The sequence below is a fragment of the Nycticebus coucang genome, chromosome 15 (assembly GCF_027406575.1).
Source record: "Nycticebus coucang isolate mNycCou1 chromosome 15, mNycCou1.pri, whole genome shotgun sequence".
Lineage (NCBI taxonomy): Eukaryota > Metazoa > Chordata > Mammalia > Primates > Lorisidae > Nycticebus > Nycticebus coucang.
The window spans coordinates 76,095,996-76,111,516 of record NC_069794.1 but is presented as its reverse complement, the minus strand read 5'-3'; the positions used below and the strand labels follow the sequence as shown (position 1 = coordinate 76,111,516).

The window sequence follows — 15,521 nt, the reverse complement described above, 5'->3', positions numbered from 1 at the left end:
GACTCCACTTGCAATCATAAAATGGTAACTAATACTGCTTTCCTGATTAAAACTATTAGAAAACTGGAAAAAAAAATAAAAGAACTATTTGCAGACATTGGACAAAGGGCAGCACAGGTTTATAATCCTTACAGGAAAGGAAATAATCAAAGTGGCTTTCTCATTGCCACCCTTTCTTTAGGCAGTTTATAGATCATAGTGCAAGGAAGAAGAACACAAGTAGTTTACTCCTCCTATTAAGTTGAGGAGACTGAGATAGAAGTTTGAGGAGGCTGAAGCAGCTGGAATTTGCTGCAATAGAGTACTGTTGAGAAAGATGCTGTACACAGAAAAAGCTCCTGAATTTCTATAGGGATAACATAACACGACTAGCTAGATGCTAAGCTACACATGTATAGAGTAAAACACAATAAAATTTAGCAAAGCGAAACTACTAGAGAGATACAAACTGAACAATTAACTCCCAGAATGCCCACAGGACTCATGTTCTAGTCAAACAGGGTATAAAGACTTGATGAACATTTGAGATATTCCATTGAGGCTTCAAAAGGGCCATATATTGAGAGCAGAGCTAAAGTATAGAGAAAGAACTACTCTGGACTTTTAAGCTTATGTTAACAAAATTTATCTTAATCTTTATCTTTTTTTTTTTTTAAATCATAGCTGTGTACATTGATATGATCATGGGGCATCATACACTAGCTTCATAGAGTGTTTGACACATTTTCATCACAATGGTTAACGTAGCCTTCCTGGTATTATCTCAGTTACTGTGCCAAGATATTTACATTCCACATTTACCAAGTTTTGCATATACCCCTGTAAAATGCACTGCTGGTGTAATCCCACCAATCCCCCTCCCTGTACCCATCACCCCCCTCCCTCCCCTCCCTCTCCACCTTCCCCCTATTCTTAGGTTGTAACTGGGTTATAGCTTTCATGTGAAAGCTGTATTAGTTTCATAGTAGGGCTGAGTACATTGGGTACTTTTTCTTCCATTCTTGAGATACTTTACTAAGAAGAATATGTTCCAGCTCCATCCATGTAAACATGAAAGAGGTAAAATCTCCATCTTTCTTTAAGGCTGCATAATATTCCATGGTGTACATATACCACAATTTATTAATCCATTCGTGGATCGATGGGCACTTGGGCTTTTTCCATGACTTAGCAATTATGAATTGGGCTGCAATAAACATTCTGGTGCAAATATCTTTGTTATGATGTGATTTTTGGCCTTATGCGTATATGCCCAGCAGAGGAATTACAGGATTGAATGGCAGATCTATTTTTAGATCTCTAAGTGTTCTCCAAATATCTTTCCAAAAGGAATGTATTAATTTGCATTCCCACCAGCAGTGCAGAAGTGTTACCTTTTCTCCACATCCGTGCCAACATCTCTGGTCTTGAGATTTTGTGACATAGGCTAGTCTCACTGGAGTTAGATGATATCTCAAAGTAGTTTTGATTTGCATTTCTCTGATGATTAAAGATGATGAGCATTTTTTCATATGTCTGAAGGCCGTGCGCCTGTCTTCTTCAGAGAAGTTTCTCTTCAAATCCCTTGCCCAGCCTGCGATGGGATCCCTTGTTTTTTTCTTGCTGATGCGTTTGGGTTCTCTGTGGATTCTGGTTATTAAGCCTTTGTTTAATATTTAATATTTAATATTTGCAGGAGATACAACCTGCAAATATCTTCTCCCATTCTGAGGGCTGTTTGCTTGCTTTACTTACTGTGTTCTTGGCTGTGCAGAAGCTTTTTAGTTTGATCAAGTCCCAGTAGTGTATTTTTGAAGTTGCTTCAATTGCCCGGGGGGTCCTGCTCATAAAATACTCACCCAGACCGATTTCTTCAAGGGTTTTCCCTGCATTCTCCTTTAGTATTTTTATAGTTTCATGCCTTAAGTTTAAATCTTTAATCCAATGAGAGTCTATCTTAGTTAATGGTGAAAGGTGTGGGTCCAATTTCAGTCTTCTGCAGGTTGCCAGCCAGTTCACCCAGCACCATTTGTTAAATAGGGAATCTTTTCCCCACTGAATATTTTTAATTGGCTTGTCAAAGATTAAATAATGGTAAGTAGCTGGATTCATCTCTTGGTTCTCTATTCTGTTCCAGACATCTACTTCTGTGTTTTTGTGCCAGTACCATGCTGTTTTGATCACTATCAATTTGTAGTATACTCTGAGGTCTGGTAGCGTGATTCCTCCTGCTTTGTTTTTATTTCTGAGTAATGTCTTGGCTATTTGAGGTTTTTTCTGATTCCATATAAAACGAAGTATTGTTTTTTCAAGATCTTTAAAGTATGACAGTGGAACTTTAATAGGGATTGCATTAAAATTATATATTGCTTTGGGTAGTATGGACATTTTAACAATGTTGATTCTTCCCAGCCATGAGCATGGTATGTTTTTCCATTTGTTAACATTTTCAGCTATTTCTTATCTTAGAGTTTCATAGTTCTCTTTATAGAGGTCTTTCACATATTTTGTTAGGTAAATTCCCAAATATTTCATCTTCTTTGGCACTACTGTGAATGGGATAGAGTCCTTAACTGCTTTTTCAGCTTGACTATTGTTGGTGTATATAAAGGCTACCGATTTATGAATGTTGATTTTGTAACCTGAGACGCTGCTACATTCCTTTATCACTTCTAGGAGTTTTGTAGTAGAGTCCCTAGTGTTTTCCAGGCACACAATCATATCATCTGCGAAGAGCAAAAGTTTGATCTCTTCTGACCCTATATGGATACCCTTGATTGCCTTTTCTTCCCTAATTGCGGTGGCTAAAACTTCCATTACAATGTTAAAAAGCAATGGAGACAATGGGCAGCCTTGTCTGGTTCCTGATTTGAGTGGAAATGATTCCAATTTAACTCCATTCAATATGATGTTGGCTGTGGGTTTGCTGTAGATGGCCTCTATCAGTTTAAGAAAAATCCCTTCTGTACCAATTTTCTTAAGTGTTCTGATCATGAAGGGATGCTGAATATTATCAAAAGCTTTTTCTGCATTGATTGAGAGAATAATATGGTCTTTGTTTTTTAATTTGTTTATGTGCGGTATTACATTTATAGATTTACGTATATTGAAGCAGCCTTGAGACCCTGGGATAAAACCGACTTGGTCATGATGTATAATTTGTTTGATGTGTCACTGGTTTCTGTTTTTTAGGATCTTGTTGAATATTTTTGCATCTATATTCATTAGTGATATCGGTGTATAATTTTCTTTTCTTGTTGGGTCTTTTCCTGGTTTGGGGATCAGGGTGATGTTTGCTTCATAGAACGTGTTGGGTAGTCTTCTTTCTTTTTCTACTTTTTGGAACAGGTTGAGTAATATAGGTACTAATTCCTCTTTAAAGGTTTGGTAGAATTCTGACGTGAAACCATCTGGTCCCAGGCTTTTCTTTTTATGGAGGTTTTGTATAGTTGATGCTATTTCCAAACTTGATATGGGCCTGTTCAGTATTTCCACTTGATTGTGGCTAAGACTTGGAAGGTGAAGTGCTTCCAAGTATCAGTCAATTTCCTTCAGATTTTCATATTTCTGAGAATAAAGTTTCTTGTAATATTCATTAAGGATTTTTTGGATTTCTGATGAGTCTGTTGTTATTTTGTCTTTGTCGTTTCTGATTGATGAGATTAGATATTTTACTCTTTTTTTTTTATTAGGTTGGCCAGAGGTTTATCTATTTTACTGACCTTTTCAAAAAACCAGCTTTTTGATTTATTGATCTGTGTATTATTCATTTTCAATTTCATTTAATTCTGCTCTAATTTGGATTATTTCTTTTCTTCTACTGGGTTTAGGGTTGAAATGTTCTTCCTTTTCCAGTTGCTTGAGATGTCCCATTAAGTTGTTAACTTCCTCTCTTTCCATTCTCTTGAGGAAGGGTTGCAGTGCTATAAATTTCCCTCTTAGAACTGCCTTTGCGGTGTCCCAGAGGTTCTGATAGTTTGTGTCTTCATTGCCGTTTTGTTCCAAAAAATTGGCAATTTCTTTCTTAATCCCGTCTCTGATCCAACTATCATTCAGCATAAGGTTATTTAACTTCCATGTTTTTGTATGAGTATGCAGATTCCTGTTGTTACTGAGCTCAAGTTTTATTCCATGGTCGTCCAAGAAGATGCAAGGAATAATTTCTATTCCTTTAAATTTCCTGAGGTTAGACTTGTAACCTAAGATGTGGTCGATTTTGGAGTAAGTTCCGTGGGCTGATGAGAAGTATGTATATTCAGTTTTGTTGGGATGACATGTTCTGTAGAGTCTGCTAAATCTAAATATTGGATGGTTAGTTTAAATCTAAAATTTCTGTGCTCAGCTTCTTGCTGGAGGATCGATCCAACATTGCCAAAGGAGTGTTGAGATCTCCGACTATTATGGAGCTGGTGGAAATCAAGTTGCTCATGTCAGTTAGAGTTTCTCTCATAAATTGAGGTGCATTCTGGTTGGGTGCATAGATATTAATAATTGAAATCTCACCATATTGAGTATTACCCTTAACAAATATGAAGTGACCATTCTTGTTCTTTCTTACCTTTGTTGGTTTAAAGCCTATTGTATCTGCAAATAAAATTGCAACACCTGCTTTTTTCTGATTTCCATTTGTCTGAAATATGGATGACTATCCTTTCACCCTGAGTCTGTATTTGTCTTTTAAGTTAAGATGTGACTCTGGTATGCAACAAATATCTGGCCTGAGTTTTTGTATCCAGTCCGCTAACCTATGCCTCTTTAGAGGACAGTTTAAGCCGTTCACATTAATGGAGAATATTGATAAGTCTGGTGGAATTTTGGGTATCGAGTTTTTCAAAGGCCCAGTGGAGATTTTTAATCTTTTCGCCAGTGTGAAAGTTGGAGTTTGATCCAAAGTTTCTGAGTGAGTTTACTTTTGTGGTATAGGATTCAGTTGGTCATTATGGAGGATAGGTCTTAGAATATCCTGAAGAGCAAGTTTGGTTATGGCAAATTTCTTCAACATATGAATGTCATTAAAGTATTTAATTTCTCCATCATAAATCAAACTCAGTTTAGCTGGATACAAGATCCAGGGTTGAAAGTTATTTTGCTTGAGGAGATTAAAAGTCAATGACCACCCTCTTCTGGCTTGAAAAGTTTCAGCAGAGAGATCTGCAATTATTCTAATATTCTTCCCTTTGTATGTAATGGTTTTCTTTCACCAGGCTGCTTTCAGAATCTTCTCCTTCATATTAAATTTAGTGAAGCTAATTATGATATGCCTGGGTGATGACTTATTGGGGTTGAATCATGCTGGGGTTCTGAAGCTGTCTGATATCTGAATTTGAGAATCTCTAGGCATGTCTGGAAATTTTTCTTTCATAATTTCATGCAGAAAGGCCTCTATGCCCATTGAGGCCACTTCATCATTTTCAGAAATTCCAATTATTGGTATATTACTCCTCTTTGAATTATCCCATAGTTCTCTAAGGGAATGATCCGTTTTTGCTCTCCATTTGTCTTTCTCTTTGAGAGTTTGGGTGCGTTCAAAGGCATTATCTTCCATGTCAGAAATCCTTTCTTCTGCTTGCTCCATTCTGTTGCTGAGGGATTCCACTGTATTTTTCATATCTTTGAGGGCTGTAAATTCTTGCTTCAGTGTGTCTTAGTCTTTGGTGGTTTTGTCTTTAAATTCGTTAAATTCTTGAGACAACTTTTGAATTTCTCCTCAAATTCCTAATTCCATTTTATTAATCTTGTCTGCAATCCAAATTCTGAATTCGATTTCTGACATCTCAGCCCGTTGTTTATGAATGGGATCTTCAATTACATCTGCCATATCTTTTCTTGGGGGGGTTGATCTATTCTGGTTATTCATGTTACCAGAGTTTTTCCGCTGATTCCACCCCATGGTCATTTTACTCCCTGTGATTTTTCCCCTGGGGCTTTATTGAGGGCCCATACAGTGTTGTGGCCTGAGAAACTGGGGCCCTGTCTGGTGTGGTAGGGCTAAGTGGTTCTGTCTTGTTTTCAGCTGGTTTCTTTTCGACCCTAGTGTAACATTTACTCTGGGTTGAAGTCTCAGCTGTGTGAAAGAACCAGCAATTAAGTCACCCCACCCGCCCACCTCTGGCACCAATTGGAAAAGGAGAATCAAATCTTCATACAACCACACACCTAGGGCGCCTCCTGAAAAGTCCTCAGTCTATTGGTTCAGTTCAAAAGGTCCAAATCAATTGTCTCAATCGGCACCTGTCTCGGGTGGGAGAGTTCAAGAAGTCTCTGGGAACTGGAACACAGGGGTCTGGTGACTACTCTGATATGGCTTACTCCAGTGCTGTGTGGAGTCAGGAGGAGCCACCTAGCAAATAGATCAGTCTGGGAAGGTTGATGTCTCCTTACCCACTTTGCCCCTCCATAGAACCCAGTCACTGGTATCTCTGCAGATGGCTGACCCAGTTGCCTGTAGTGAACAGATACTCCAGGGGTTTGCCCCTGCCTGAATCGCAAGGAAATCTGCCAGGCCTCTGCAGTCTGCCTATCTAGCAGGAGGAGGTGAGGCCTGACATCCTTGGGTGCTTGATGCACCTGTCTCGATGCAGGGAATAATTTCTATTGCAGGTGGGGAGGGGGGTGTTCACTCAGGCTTAGCTGCACCCCTGATTGATGTTGCTAATGGAACAGAACAGAACAGACAACTTTGCAGGATTCTGTCTCTGTTTCTGCTAAAATCACCTGCAGAAGACAGGCTGTTCTGAGTTCAAATGTCTTTGCTGCTGGAGGTTTGTGTCCGATCACCTCTCTGAGTCGGCCCTGGCCTGGAAGCTTCCCAGGTCTGTGAGCAGTGTCAGGCAAATCCTTTACTCACTGGTGGCCTCCTCTGGTTGCCCAGGGAGACAGGGGGTGTGGCTTCAGAATATCCAGAAGTGAGCCGTTTTGCTGTTAAAAAAACAAAACGGCTGTTGATCCACCTCTGGGAACTGCCGCTCTGGTGTGGGCACCCAGCCGACCCTTTTCTCCTCAGTCTTGCGCCCCAGAGTCAGCACTGACCAGCCGCCATTTATGCTCTGTCCACACCCCTCAAGAGATCACCGAAAAATCTGTACTCCTGGGGGTCAGGCCTCCAGGTCTGAGAGTGGGGACGAAGGAGAGTGCTGAGGCCCAGAGCTGTAGGTATTGAGAACACAGAGTTCCACACAGTTTTATGCATGGCCTCACCACTGCCAGAAGACAGCCGCAGCTCCGTGGTCTCAGGGAACTGCCGGTCTGGAGCGTTCCCTTCTAGCCGACCATCGTCTCCTCGCTTCCGCCCCAGAAACAGCACAGCTCAGGGACTGTCCACACCCCACGAGAAATCACCCAAGAATCTGGACTCCTGGGGGGCAGGTCCCCAGACCCCCGAGTGAGAGTGGGGGGGAGTGCTGGGAGCTCAGCGCTAGAAATGGGGAAGCTGCAGTTTCACTCAATTTTATGCCTGCTGTATTGTTGCCCAAGGAGGGCTGCTGCACCATGCCACAGGGAAGTTCCCACGAGGCACGACTCCCCCTCAGCCGAGTGCCCTCTCCTCGCTAGCATGCCTCAGAGTCAGCACTGACCAGTCGCAGCTCAGGCACTGTCCACACCCCTCAAGAAATCACCCAAGAATCTGAACTCCTGGGGGACAGGCCCCCAGACCCCCGAGTGAGAGTGGGGGGGAGTGCTGGGAGCTCAGTGCTGGAAATGGGGAAGGTATAGTTTCACTCAGTTTTATGCCTGGCCGTATTGTTGCTCAAGGAGGGCTGCTGCACCGCGCAGCAGGGAAGTGCCGCCGAGGCATGACTACCCCTTCAGCCGGGTGCCCTCTCCTCACTCGCTTGCCTCAGTGTCAGCGCTGACCAGTCACAGCTTGGGCACTGTGCACTCCCCTTGAGAAATCACCCAAGAATCTGAACTCCTGGGGGACAGGCCTCCAGACATCAGTGTGAGTTGGGGGGAGTGTTGGGAGTTCAGGGTTTCTGGCAAAGGATATTTAAAGTTTGATACAGTTTTATGCCTGGCAGGAGAATGCCATGGCACCCTAGTAGGGGAGGTAGGTCCAGTTTTTAGAAGGCATCTCCCGTGGAGTGTAGTGGGAGGGCCTTTAATTTCTGCCCATTTGTTTGTTTGTGGGGCTCTTGAGCTGGTCTCATGAGGGAGGGGGGACTCCCGTCCGCTTGGTGATGGATTTTGCACCTTTTATTTGCATCCTTGTGGTCGCAGCTTGCCTCAGCAGTGTTGATGTGCGTTCTTCAACCTTCTCTCTTGATGCAGCTCAAATCCACCAGGTTACTTACTAAATTTTTGTCCCTTAACTATCCTTCTGGATGGAAGCCTCTGTGGAAAGCTGGCTTCCATCGCCATCTTATCTCTGCTCTCCCTCCTTAATCTTTATCTTATCAAATCATGAAAACAAGACCTTAAAGCATTAAGGGGCTCCATAACTCTATCTATTTTATCTCTCTGCAGAAAACAATGCAAAACAAAACAAAATACTTCAATGGAAGAAAATGAAATCCAGATATTTATCAATAAATAGTTACTGATGTCTAATATTCAGTGAAAAATACTAGATATTCAGAGCAGGAAAATAAAATCCATAACCAAGATAAAAGTAAATCAATGAAAACAGGGCCAGAAGTGACAGAGATGATGGAATTAACATGCAAGAACTTTAAAAACAGCTATTATAAATATGTTTCAGGTACTCAAAGGTAGGATGGTCTCGATGGCTGTAGGAGTAGGTGAAGGCAAAGATGGAGGCAGTTGAGCTTCTGAACTGATTCATGGAGGTTTCCTTTGGCCAGGCAGAAAGCAGCGAAAAGTCCCATGCTGAAGACATAACATCTAGAGATTAGTACTTTCACTCCTATGCCCACTTTGGCATCCATGAGCAGATTCTGAAGGATGAGGTGTGCACCTCAGGTACCATAACTCCATGTTTCACAATTGGCACCTCTTCAAGGACAAGGTGGTGCTGGACATGGGCTCAGGCAGAAAGATCTTCTGCATGTTCACTGCCAAGACCAAGGTCCATAAGATCATTGAGACACATTATTCCAGTATCTCTGATTATGTGGTAAAGATTGTCAAAGCCAACAAGTTAGACCACGTGGTAACCACCATCAAGGGGAAGGTGGAGGAGGTGGAGCTGCTGGTGGAGAAGTTAGACATCATTGTTAACAAGTGGATGGGCTACTGCCTGTTCTACTAGTCCATGCTCAACACTGTGCTGTAAGCCAAAGACTAGTGGCTGGTGCCTGATGGCCTCATCTTCCCAGACCAAGTCACTTTGTATGTGATGACCATCAAGGACCAACAGTACAAAGCCTACAAGATCTGCTTATGAAAGAATGTGTACTACTTTGACATTCCTGCATGAAAGATGTGGCCATCAAGGAGCCCATGGTGAAGATGGTGGACCTGAAGCATCTTGTCACCAATGCCTACTTCATAAAGGAGGTTGGACATCTCCACTGTTAAGGTGAAAGACCTGACCTTCACTTCTTCCTTCTGCCTGCAGTTAAAGCAAAATGACTATATGCATACCCTGGTGGCCTACTTCAACATGAAGTCCACATACTACTGCAAGAGGACCAGCTTCTCCACCAGCTCCAAGTCCCCATACATGTATGGGAAGCATATGGTGTTCTACATGGAGGGACTACCTGATGGTGAAGATGCACAAGATCTTTTGTACTATAGGCATGTGGTCCAACGCCAAGAACAACCTTGAACTTGGACTTCACCATCAACCTAGACTACAAGGGCCAGCCATATGAGCTGTCCTGTTCCATCAACTACGGGATGTCCTGAGGCAATGCCCAGCTCTGCAGGTGGCCCTGCAGGGCCCTGGGGCTGCTGTATTCTTAGGCAGTTTAGGGGCTGCCCCTTCCTCTCTCTCCTTCCCACAAAAGGGGGCTTCAGGGAACTGGACTGAAGAGTTGGAAGGGAACAGTGTGACTGTGTTTTTTATAACTTATGTTTTTATAAGTTTACATTTACACCAATAAATCAGCTGGGGGAAAAGTATGTTTAAGGTCTTAAAGACAACAGATGAAGGAGAGATATGGAAACCATAATAAAAAAATAAATAAAACTTCTGGCGCCTAAACATAATGAAAACCTCACTGGATAGACCTAGAAGCAGATTAGACATTGAAGAATAAAGAATAAAAACTTGAAGACATAACAATAGAAACTATTCAAATAGTTTCAAATATTTGAAGGCTGAACAAAAAATTGAAAAGAGATTCAGTTACCTCTGAGATATATCAAGTAGTCTTACATGCTTTATAAGCTGCTTCAAAATCGCAAATAGTGAAAGGGACAAAGTGGTTGAATAAATAAAGGCAGAACATTTTCCAAACATCATGACTCAGGAAGCACACTAACCCAAAGCTGACTAAAAAGACACACACCACACACATGCACACCCTCCCCCAAATGAATTTACTGACTATCAAGTCAAAGAAAAAAATGTTAAAATCAGTCAAAAGTGAAAAAGCACGTTATAGATTTAACAAAGGGAAACCAAATAGAAGATGCCCATGAATCTCAGAAAATCCAAAGGCAATTTTCTAACAGATAAATGATTGTCAACCTAAAACTATGGTTAGTGAAAATAGCCTCCAAAATGAAGGGTGTAGAAAAGAAAATTTCAGAGAAAAAGTGAGAGATTTTATCACTAATAAACCTGAACAAAAAGAAGTGATAAAGGAAGATTTTTAGGCAGAAGGAGCATGAGAGATGAATACTCTGATCTACCCAAAGCAATAAAGGATTCCAGAAATAGTAATTCTGGGATCAGTATTTTTTTTTCTCATTTCACAAATTTCTTATTTCTATTGAAGGCAAAACTAATAACAATGTGTTGCAAGATTTATAATGAGGAGAAGTAAAATATATGTTAACAACAGCGGAAAGGAAGGAAAGGAAAAATGAAAGTATACTGTTAAACAGTTTTTACACTATTCATTATATAGTATGATATTATTTAAAAGTAGACTGTGATAACTTAAAGATATGCACTGTAAATCCTAGAATAACCACTAAAATTTTAAAACAAAATGGTATAGCTAATGAATCAGTAGATGAAATAAAATGGCATATCAAAAGTACTTTATCAAAAAGGAGGCAGGAAAATAGAAATAAATAGAAATAGAAGAAACAAAAAATAAATAGAAATCTGGAGATTTTCAACTATACTGGTAATTACATTAAATATAAATGACTTAAATACTTAAAAGTCAGAGACTGTCATACTGAATAAAGAACTAAGAACCAAATATTTAGTGGTGAGAAGAAATAAACTTTAAATATACATACGTAAGATAAAAATGTTTTAGAGATCTCTTGCACAACAATGTGACTATATTAATATATATTTTCAAATGTATTGATATTTAACATTAGCAAACTGTCCACTTAAAAATGGTTAGATGGTAAATTAATGTTTTGCTTTTTCACCATAATAAAATACACATGTAAATACATAATATAACCATGATAATGTATGTGGATAATTTAAGAACATGGAAACATAGATAAGCCATGCAGACACTAATAATAAAAAGGTGGACTACCTATACTAACATGGAAAAAGGTCAACTTAAGGTTAATTAATAGTATTGGAGATAACCAGGTATATCTCATAATGACAAAAGAGCCCATTTTAATCAAGGTATACCAATCCTAAAAGCACATGCACATAATTACAAGCTTTCAAAATACGTGAAGTAAAAATTTATAGAACTTAAAGGAGAAATAGGCCGATTCACAATTTTAGTTGGAAACTTCAACACTCCTCTCTCAGTAATTGATAGAATAAGTAGACAGAAATCAGTAAGGGCATAGTAGACTTGAACAACACTATCAACTAAGCTCATTAATAAAAACAGAACATTACTTATGCCAACTACAGGATGCATATATTCTTTACAAGTGCATGTGGAATTTTCATCAATGTAAAATATAAGCAGAACTGTAAAACAAACAGTTGATAAATCTGAAAGCTTGAAATTAGATAGAGTATATTCTCTGACCATAAAGGAATGAAATAGCAATTACAGTTGAAAGAAAGCTAGCTGTAAAACTCTGGGATACTTGGAAGTTAAAAAATGCACATAGCGGGCGGCGCCTGTGGCTCAGTGAGTAGGGCGCCGGCCCCGTATGCCGAGGGTGGCGGGTTCAAACCCAGCCCCGGCCAAACTGCAACCAAAAAATAGCTGGGCGTTGTGGCGGGCGCCTGTAGTCCCAGCTACTCGGGAGGCTGAGGCAGGAGAATCGCCTAAGCCCAGGAGTTGGAGGTTGCTGTGAGCTGTGTGACACCATGGCACTCTACCGAGGGCCATAAAGTGAGACTCTCTCTCTACAAAAAAAAAAAAAAAAAAAAAAAAGGGCGGCGCCGGTGGCTCAGTCGGTGGGGCGCCGGCCCCGTATGCCGAGGGTGGCGGGTTCAGGCCCGGCCCCGGCCAAACTGCAACCAAAAAATAGCTGGGTGTTGTGGCGGGCGCCTGTGGTCCCAGCTGCTCGGGAGGCTGAGGCGGGAGAATCGCTTAAGCCCAGGAGTTGGAGGTTGCTGTGAGCCGTGTGAGGCCACGGCACTCTACCGAGGGCCATAAAGTGAGACTCTGTCTCTACAAAAAAAAAAAAAAAAAAAAAATGCACATAGCGGGGCTACCAAGGGAGGAGGAAGATGGCAGCGAGAGGGTGACGGGAGGTGCTGGCAGCGAAAAGGGGTTCAGTGTGGGGACCCGGGGGCGGGTAGGAAGATTTTGGGACCTGGGTGTAGACAGGAAGGAGGTGAGGGTGCCCGAGCGCCAGAAAAGCATGATGGTGCTACAAGCACTGCTCCGCCTGCACCCTGCAGCGCACTCTCCGGCCCTGGATCCCCCTTCCTTGGGCACCTGGTACTCCATCTGGAAGTGCTGCTGCTGAGCTGGTTCTGAAGCGGTCCTAGCGCCCCTTTGCTTCCTGCTCTGCAAGCCACGAGCTGTTGGCAAGAATTGCCATCACCAACCGCACAGGCCATGGAGTGCCAGGCTGGCCATCACCATCCCGGACTGTGCTGGTGCTAGACCGTGGTTCCTGGAGGAGCTGTCTATGCTTGAGGAGGAATGGGACATCGCAAGCCTCATGGTGTGGTCTATGGCCTGGGTATCTCCTACATTAATGTCTATAACCACCAAGGTATTTTCAACAGAAATAATTCCAGATCAATGTGCAAAATTTTAGATGAGGTATATATTAACCAGTGTGATGTAAGCGTTCCTAATTCTATATGAAATAAGGACATTGTACCCCATAAATACATTAATGTATAGATGATTTATGTGTTTATGATTTAATAAAAAAATAATAAAGCAACAAGAGGAGCTTCTGGGGCCAGATTGTTTGAAATACTCACCAGAGTTTGCAAATAGTGATAAAAGTAATGACAGAGTTTTAAATTGTCATTCAGCAGTCAAGGTGCTGTCCCCAAAAGATGGAAAAGCAGATATTCCAAGAGCTTTTCAGTACTTTTGCAAGTTGGCAGCCAGCATTAAAAGAGACCTGTAGCTAAGTTAGACTGTTTGCATAGTTCAAATACTTTCCCTGATCCTGATTTGGTATTGAAGTTTGGTCCTGTGGACAGCACATTAGGCTGTCTTCCCAGGCACAAAGACTGAGGCTATCTCTCTGCCTTCTCACCTAAACATCAGTTATGAGAGCTTTTTCTCTGTCCTTCCTCAACATACAGCTTGTGATAGTGTGTGGGAAAGTAATAATCCTTGGTTGTATAACTTGATTTTAGGCTTTTGAAGAAAAGGACCCAAGTGATTAAGGTGTTTACAAAGTACCTATGAAGCCCTGTATACACCTAGCTCCTAATTCTCATAATTTATCAACAAACATAAAAAAGTGGTTTACTTGAGAGTGTGTGTGCATATGTGTATGTATAGAAATGAACTTATAAATAGGAGAAGTATTAGAGAAGGAAATATAAAGACCTACAACCTTGAGCAAATAGCATTGTTTTGAGAACTGACATTTCATATTTAAAGTCTTCAGCCCCAACTACTTCTCTATTTTTTGTGGGGAGAAGGGCTGATTAGAACTGTTCTGGTCATTGTTGGGAATGAGGATAATTTTTGTGCAGTCCTTTCTAGTGACTAAACTTTAATTTTTAGGAATAATATATTGACTTATTAAATGGAAGCATCCTGGATTTGAGGGAGCTTGAGAGAAATGGAATTCTGTGTTGCTCATATATTGAAAGCTTGCTCACTTTCAGAGCAGAGCAAATACTTGTCTTCAGATATCTATTTTCCTCTCTTACTTCATTATAGGCAAACAATGTGACTTGATTTGGTGTTAACGTTCTGGGTTGTGAAGATCACTTGAAAAAGAACTCTTCCTATATTGAAATGCAGAATTTTAGACATTTAAATGTTGGATTAGACCATATTAAAAAAAAAAAAAAACTTTGCCCAGGAATTCCGCCTACCTCTGTGCAAGACATATGAAGAGAACTTTCTCCATTAAAGACAGAAGAATGGCTAACAAACATTTGAAAAAATGCTCATTGTCCCTGATCATCAGAGAAATGAAAATCTAAACCACCCTCAGATATTACCTAACCCCAGTGAGCATAGCCCTCATCACAAACTCTCAAAGCTGCAGAAGCTGGTGTGGATGTGGAGAGAAGGTAAAACTTTCACACTGCTGGTGGGACTGCAAACTAATATAACCTTTTTGGAATGAAGTATGAAGAATCCTCAAAGAATTCAAATTAGACCTCACATTTGATGCTGCAATCCCATTACGAGGTATCTACCCAGAAGAAAAGAATCCTTTTATAATAAGGATGTTTGCACTGGACTATTTATTGCAGCTCAATTACAATTGCCAAAACGTGGAAACAGCTTAAATGCCCACCAACCCAGGAATGGATTAATAAGCTGTGGCATATGTACACGATGGAATACTATTCAGCCATTAAAAAAGATGGAGACTTTACATCCTTTGTATTAACCTGGATGGAGGTGAAACTCATTTGTCTTTGTCAAATACCACAAGAATGGAGAAGCGAGAATCCAATGTACTCTATTCTAATATAAAGGCAGTAGATGAGCAAATACAAGGGGGTGGGAGTAGGGAAATGAGGGAGTGGAGAGGGGAAGGAGGGAGGTGGATGGGAGGGTCACAGTGTATGGCACATGTCTTGGGGGTGGGACACAACTACAAGAGGGACTTTGCTTAACAATTGCAGTCAATGTAACCTAATTCTTTCTACCCTCAATGAATCCCAAACAATAATAATAAAAAAAAATCTAAAAGTTAATCAGTTGTAATTTTAAAAGTAAAGGTGGCAGATTTCTGATAAAAGGAAAGAATGTTTTGACTTCCCTTTATGTTTGGTGGGCAGTATGCTACATCATACCCAAAGCTGGTTTTAAAAATATTTTCAGAAGATGGCTGACTGAAGCCAGCTTTCCACACAGGCTCCCGCCCAGAAGAAGAGTTAAAGGACAAAAATTTAGCAAGTAATCTGGTGAATTTGAGCT

At 40.9% G+C, this 15,521-nt stretch overlaps 1 pseudogene; it reads left to right on the top strand.

Moving 5' to 3' along the window:
- The first annotated feature begins 8,759 nt into the window (after window positions 1-8,759).
- Window positions 8,760-9,789, top strand: LOC128566495 (protein arginine N-methyltransferase 1-like; annotated as a pseudogene).
- The last annotated feature ends 5,732 nt before the right edge of the window (window positions 9,790-15,521 follow it).